The sequence below is a fragment of the Diabrotica virgifera genome, chromosome 6, assembly GCF_917563875.1.
Source record: "Diabrotica virgifera virgifera chromosome 6, PGI_DIABVI_V3a".
Taxonomy (NCBI): Eukaryota; Metazoa; Arthropoda; class Insecta; order Coleoptera; family Chrysomelidae; genus Diabrotica; species Diabrotica virgifera.
Genome location: NC_065448.1, coordinates 175,509,599 through 175,518,082, shown reverse-complemented (window position 1 = coordinate 175,518,082; position 8,484 = coordinate 175,509,599).

Genomic DNA, 8,484 nt, shown 5'->3' with positions numbered 1-8,484 from the left:
GTCGTACTTTTCCTCGCTAGGGAGGGAAAGTAAAAGTGACGTCATGGTATGTCATTGAGGAAATAACTTATTGACGCCCTATACAATATTCTATTATTTATTACGTAAGTATCTATACATTTTAACGTTTATTTATAGAACACCCTTTATTTTGCAGAATGGTAAAAACAGTAAAATATTATTTTGATTTAACAATGTTTACATTAATAATTTGACTTATATTTTGACAGTTGACAGTTATCCTGTATCTACTTGTTAGTTTTAGTGCTCTAATAAATTTTGTCAGTTAGTTACATATATAAATTATTTAAAAATGAAAAAATTACTTGATATTTGAGGAGAAAGGTGGAAAAATAATATGTATAACATGGTAGTAAAGTACCTTTTCCCCCCTCGAATGATTACTGCCCTCCGCTACGCGTCGGGCAGTAAACTTCATTCTCGGGAGGAAAAGTAGCACTTTCCTCTCTTGTTATACAAATAGCTATTATTTACCTTTCCTTTATTAAGTTGAAAGACTGATAGGTTTTGTACTAAATACTTCATATTAGGGATGAAAGAAAATTGTGAATAAACAAGATCATTCAGAATTTAACAAACTGAATTTTATTCATATTTTCTTTAAAAAAAAATTCTTCCCTTTGTCATGACACATTGTATATATATGTCTTGAGCCACTAGGCACTCAGTTTATTAGATAACTTTAGACAATTAAATTATTATGAGAGTTGAGACTTCTGAGCTTCACTGATGAGGCATAAGGATGCTGAAATAGCTATATGGAGATGGTGGTCCAACTCTGAATCAAATATAGACAAAACCTGCCTTGATCTTTTTTATCTTTCTAAATTATTATTATTGTATTTGTACAGACATCTAAGGTACAATTTCTTTACATCAATTTTTTAATTATTCTTTTAAAATTAATTATTTAACAATTTCATTCATTTGTAATGTCAGCTGTCAAATGTCAACACCGGACAGATGAAACATTTAAAATCCAACGTCCAATCAATCACTGTCAGTCAGTCGCCAGCTCTTATCACTCAAAAATGGTTGGGTAAAACCTGTACCATGACAAAATTTTATATGTATGTATCGTCTCAGTGGTTGTTCTTATTGTTTTACTAAGGAAAAATTAAAAATTTAAACTAACTTTCATCAGCCGGAGTTGTACAATTGACCAGACTTCCAAATTTCTTAATGCGATGCAAGCAAATACAATCCTAAGTAGCCGGTACTTTTTATATATTGACGTAAGTTAAAAAACTTTGTACTTAGACATCTTTTTACTTATTGGTTTAACTTTTTATTGTAGCATTAGCTCTGAAGATGACTTTTATGTCGAATGCGCTTAGCTAAGGAAATTAAAATACATTTACACACTTTAATATACTTCTTTTACTTCTTTCATTTCTCTCCTTTATTGTCTTCAATCAGTTTTTACTTTATGCGAAGTTAAAAAATGTTCATGTTCGACGTCATACGTACAATTATGACTGAAGTCAACTAGCTTCCATCTTGTGCGTTATTTTGCCGGTTCTTAGCGCACTCGTCACTGTATATTCTGCCAGATTGGATAAAAAATGGTTGGACACAAATAATTTGATAGTAGTGGCGGAGAAGACGGAGGTGGTCCTACTAAAAGAAAAAAGAAGGAGGAGACTATAAAGTTTAAAGTTCAAGCTAGATGGGGTTGAAATTATACCGAAACAAAGGTTAGTTATCGGGGAGTTAAACTCGATGACCGATTTAAATTCACAAAGCCTATAGAGGGGGTTGTGAAGAGAACTGAAAAAAAGACCGTCGCTTTAACACAGATAATGCCAACTACAGAGGGGTCTAGTTCATAGCGAAGCAAGATGTATTTAGACATAGCATAATCTACAGTTCTATATGCGATCCCAGTCTGGAAGAAAGTGTTTAAAGAAAAAAGTTCTTAATGTTAGGTTAGTTACTTATGATAAGGGCGCAAAGGAAACCACTACTACGGGTGGTAAACGCATATAGAACAACTTTAACAATTGCTGTACAAGCAATAGCAGGAGTTGTACCAATCCAGTTAATGGTAATGGAGAGGGTAACTATGTACAATAAGAGAAGGGAGGATATAAAGAAGATCGGGGAGGAAAGCAGAAAAAATAGTGAGACAGTGACAGAGACCGAAGAGTGGTCCGAAGAAATAACTAAACTTTTTTTATGACTCATGGGTCTTTTAGGATCTATACTTATAAAATTAAAGAGAGAAATGAGTATCGATGCGTAACGTGTGGGGTGGAGGATGACGCAGAACACTGCATTTTGCATGCAGTAAATTCAACCAGGAAAGAGACGAGTTGGTAAAAAACAACAAAGATCACACCAGAAAACATAATAAAGAAAACCATATAGCTAGCAGATAATACTTTAACTTAGTAGGAAGGGCTATCAAGGTAATTATAAAAAAGAAGGAAATTAATTGAATAAATAGGACAAAGACGAAAGCGACATACTCGAAGTTACACTTTATAAGAGTAGTCCCTGGTATGCCATAGGAGATATGTGTTTAGTGGGTAAGGTCAGGTTGACTTAGGTATCTACCCTACTTGAAGTGGCACACTACCCTAGACCGAAACAACAGGCGCTAGAGTTAGTATGAGCGTCATCTCTTTCAAAAAGGTTTTAGAAGAATTTACCAAAACGTAACAAATGTTTAACAAAAATTAGGTTATTGATTATGTACTATAGAAAGGAACTACAACGTTAACGGGGTTTTATCATTTCATATGGTCAATGGACATCTAAATATGAAAAAACCGCGGAGTGCTACCATTTAAAGGGGTGCGTTTTTGAGAAATGGGTGAATTAGTCCCTGGGCACAGGTTACATTAGGGTGAGTTCTATGCACTTTTGGTACAAACACTTCTACATAAAAATTGTTCCTGGTTAAATTTCCTATCTAAATATCACTTTTTAAAGTCAATGATACTTTTTTTTACAAAAATATATTCAAAAGAAAAAGCACAAAGAAACCCAAAAGAAAGAAATTTTGTTTTTTGTCACATAACTTTTGTCCACGGGGATATAGGTATAGACATTGCTTCACAGAAAAAAAACTTACATATTTTCTCTTTAAAATGATGTTTGGTAGAGGTCATTATTATTTACAATTTTCGAAATATGATTTTTCAAAGTTCGACAATCACAGCAATTTTGGGCAATTTTCCTTGTTATTTCGCAAATATTGTTTTGTAACTTTTTTCTACGTAACTTTAGGTATATGCAATGGTACATGTAAGAGCAATAGAAATCAATTACCTTTAAAATGGTCTACTGTATAATGTTGTACGACTTCTTTTGAAGAGGTTATCTTTTTCAAGACTTTATACTTTTAACGATTTTTTATATTTTTTACGATTATTTTTTAAATTCCCTATTATAACTTTTTTTTCTATATGGTATATATTATATAATAAAAAAGAAAGCTTATTCTATTTACTTTAAAATGGTGTATTGTAAAAAATTCTAGGGTTATTTTTGAATAAGATATGCTTTTTCAAATTGTAGTAAGTACTTGCAACGATTTTTGATTTTAGGATTATTTTTTAAATTCCTCATTATAACTTTTTTATGTGATTGTGTGTTATAATCGAATCTTATTTTTTATAGATAATACTTTGGATCCACTTGACTCGGCCAGGCAAACTTCAAAATATGGATTAATTCCAATATTTACTGTCAAAGCTCCTGCACCACAAGCTTTGCTAGAAAAAATAGCATGTAAATGTACCAAAGGATGTACAAAAAACTGCGGTTGTAGGAAGATAGGAATTAGTTGTTCAATATTCTGCAAAGGGGGCATGTGCATGGGTACTAATTGTGGGAACTCTAAGATAACTGAGGTGTCAGAAGAAGATATTGAAGCTAATGGTAACGAAGAGATGGACTTTGATTTTGAAAATTTTTTAAATGTCAACGTTTAAATAATTTTAACTACAGTGATATTTTTTAAGACTAATGTTTATGTAATTTTTGTAAAAGAAATAATTTTAAATAATACAGGTAAAAAAATATTAAAGAATCACTCTGTTTCCATTATGTATTTAAATATAGATGATACACCATTTTAGAGAACAGAAAGTAAGCCCTCTTTTTTGCGCAGTATATAGATAATAGTACATGTAGTTCATGTACAAAAAAAAAGTTATAATGAGAAATTTCAAAAATAATCGTAAAAAATGTAAAAAATAATATTTTTTTATATGAGGTATTATATAATATAATATAATATAATATAATATGTTATATAATAATTTTATTTTATTTTTATATTATATTATAAAAAATCGTTAAAATTATAAAACCTTGAAAAACCATAATCTCTTTAAAAAAAGTCGTACAACGTTATACAGTAGACCAATTTAAAGGTAATTGATTTCTATTCCTATTACGTGTACCATTGCATATACCTAAAATTACGTAGAAAAAAGTTACAGAACAATATTTGCGAAATAACAAGGAAAATTGCCCAAAATTGCTGTGAGTAGCGAATTTTAAAAAATCATATTTCGAAAACTGTAAACCCTAATGACCTCTACCAAACATCATTTTAAAGAGAAAATATGTAAGCTTTTCTTCTCTGAAGCAATGTCTATACCGATATCCCCGTGGACAAAAGTTATGGGACAAAAAACAAAATTTCTTTCTTTTGGGTTTCTTTGTGCTTATTCTTTTGGATATATTTTTGTAAAAAAAAGTATCTTTGACTTTAGAAAGTTATATTTAGATAGGAAATTTAACCAGGAACAATTTTTATGTAGACGTATTTGTACCAAAAGTGCATAGAACTCACCCTAATGTAACCTGTGCCCAGGGACTAATTCACCCATTTCTCAAAAACGCACCCCTTTAAATGGTAGCACTCAACGGTTTTTTCATATATAGATGTCCATTTACCATATCAAATAATAAAACCCCGTTAACGTTGTAGTTCCTTTTAGCTATCTTATTTTGAATATAATCAATAGCCTATATGTAGAATTGAGAGATTGCCCAACCTGGATCAATAGCTCAAACTATGGTCAATATTCTAGAAGCAACATACTCAATACTAAAATGCCATTTGTTTATGGTTCTTCCTTAATCGTAACTAGGTACCTACCTAATTTCATATCTAGTAAATTTAATGAGGATAAATAACCTCTAAATATTATGTAGATGTCCTAGAAATCAATACGTCAAATTAAAGTAGTTTTATTAAAATAATGGGATATTACCATTAAATGTAGCAGTTTATATAGCTGTTTTTATTTTCAAGAATGTTAAGAATGTTACATTTAGTCTGCCGAGACTGTATATAGGTAATATATTAATAAACAAATTAAGATTTTATAAAAGTCTAGAATGACATACTTTAAATACAAGTTCGTTTATTCGTCATGAAGATAACAAACCAATGACTAATTTGTTAAACCTGATTTTAAAATAAATGTTTGTTTTAAAAGACAATGACTCAACCACATGTGTGAGAAAGTACATTGCAGATCAATATTTAGTATATTTCCGTAAAAATTGGGTATTTTTTGAGAAAATGTTTTATTCATTACTTATAGTATTAACGTATTTTTATTAAAAATTAATACCTACAATAGGCAGTGGTGTCATGGTAAAATTAGCAGTGCCGGAACGCACTTTTACTAACTTTTTGAAAGGTAAAATATTACTTGATGTTTTTTTAATACAAGTTACGTCTGCATATTTTAAAATGTATATGGATTTGCTTAATTCAAAAATATTTAAATTCTGGAATTGTCGCTTTTTATTTTATTTTACTTGTTGCTTTTTTCTTAACCAGTGCCGGAACAGTGATCCGGGGAGTTCCGGCACCATGACACTACTGTACCTAGGTGAAAATAGTGTCTATCATTGTGGGATCGGTATTCACCGGAGGAACCGCAGACGTTCGGATACATAGCGTCTCTTTATAAAGACAATGAAGCCGACTTTTCAAAGTAACAAGACACTTACTCAACACACACAATATACACTGCACTTGGTATCTGATTGCAAAAGCAAAATCTACTGTACCATGGCAATGACCATTAGTTGTCGAGACATTATGGTAGGGGAGCCCAAGCGGGGATTTTTGCAGTTAATCGAGCGCGTCAGATTATCATATGGGGAGAAACCTGGTACCCTGCAGATGTACCACCACCATATATTGGCTCTTAACACAGGGGAGTTCGTTAAGGGGGGGGGGGGCGAAAAAAAATCTATCCTTAGAAAAACTCAAAACCGTCAGATTAAGATAAGGTAAGTTAAGTACATGCAAAACACTGTATATTTCAAAAATCTGATGATTTGGGCGGGGCGTAAGGAAATGGGTGAGACACAAAATTTCACAAGAAAAAAGCAAATATTTCGCGAAATGAACGATAGATCTAAAAACTAAAAAATACGTGCTCAATATTCGTCAAAGATTTATCAAAAGATACCAAACACGACTCCCCACGGAGAGGGGGGGGGGGTAAATTTAAAATTTTAAATACGAATCCCGCGATATTTCGCGAAATGAACATCAGAGTCATCAGATCGAAAAATTGAAAAATACACTTTTTCAATGTTTAAAAAATCTATCGAATCAACAAACACGACCCCACGGAGGTGGGGTGGGGGGTTACTTTAAAATTTTAAATAGGATCCCCCATTTTTATTGCAGATTCGGATTCCTTACTTAAAAATAAGTAACTTTTATTTGAAACATTTTTTCGAATTATGGATAAATGACGCTGTAATCGGAAAAAACGATTGTTGGAAATGGAGAATTAAATTAAAAATGGGAAGTCCCCACTAAAATGGAAAACTTTACTTAACTTTTTTTGGTTTTAGAACCTACTCTTCACAAACCAATAGGTCCCCAAAGCGTTCGAGTGACTGCACATTTAGCATACTTCCGTCCCCTACTATTAAGCTAAATAAAAAAATTAGTAGTTTTAAAACTATTATTTATACCCTATTCCACGAACATACGCCTGTTTTGTATTACTTCGACAACGAATATTTTACTGTGTAAAATAAGAAGAACGAAAGTAAATTGCAAATTACATTGTTGTTTATTGGAATAATTATTAGCGCCATTTACTTTCGTACTTCTTATGTTGCACAGTAAAATATTCGTTGTCGAAGTAATCCAAAAGAGGCGTATGTTCGTGGAATGGCCCATATCTACAAATGCCAATTAATATGATCAAAAAGTTTCTGAAACAGTTTTCTCGTGGATGTTTTAGTTAAATATCATTTTATATAGGATTAAAGACTCAAGATGGACCAGAAAACTAATTGACTGACGACTGACCTTGAAAACTAATTAAATGACAAACGCAACAGAGGACGACCACCAACACGCTGGATCGACGACATTAAACGAATGCCCAAGAAATGGCAACAGACGCACAGAACCGTGGAGAGTGGCGAAAAATGGGAGAGACCTATATCCAGCAGTGGACGGAAGAGGTTGCATGATGATCATGATGATGATGATGAAGATAATGATGATGATGATGGGATTAAACCAGATTAAAAAGAAAAACATAAAGGAACTTGGAGTCTACCAGGAACCAACGAAGCCAATCAAATTGCCTATATCTATATCCTCACCTCAAAACGATGAGCAACAGACGTAACCAATGTCAGAACTTATCGCGGGGCGAACTCTGAGTCTGATCACTATCTTGCGGAGGCAAAATTGCGGCTGAAAATTGAGACAGTGGCAAAAAGCACAAATAGTCGAATTAAAAACTGGAATGTTGTTCTGAAGCTATTTCCTTGTGGCATTTTTATATTTAAGTATTTTCTATGAGAAATAAGCCACAATTTTACTAAAAAATGAATTTATTAACGTTTCGAAGCCCAAATCGGGTTTCGTTGTCAAAATACAAAATACTATTAAAATAAACAAAAATGTTTTTGCTAAGTAAAAGAAAAATTCTTCTAATAATTTATTTAATCTGACTCATTTATATTGGCAATTCAGACGTATATTATACATTTTAAAGTAGAAGACTTTAAAATGATATCGCCAATATTTATGAGTTGCGTTCCTGGGACGACTTTACTAAAATCTAGTTCATTCGATTACATGAAATCAATCCCAACTCAAGAATATCCGTCGTAAAAAAAATCATAGCATGTGATCTGTCTTTAAAAGACAACCAAATGCAACGATGACAGTAGAATTCTCGCGTTAGAGATTCCATAGTAAATCACGAGGGAAAACCAGGAAAAAACCTCGTGATACTATCCCGAAATCGAAAGTATTTGGTCTTACATTTAATTTACCTTCAAAAAACTAATACCAAATTCTGACTTTAATATGTTTGAATTATAAATAATATTAATAATACATAGATATACAATAAGTAACTAATTTGTTAGTCAATTTAACAATTGACTTACTAATCGTGGTATTTTCTTTCTAATGACTTCCTCTTTCAGTATAGGTAACCA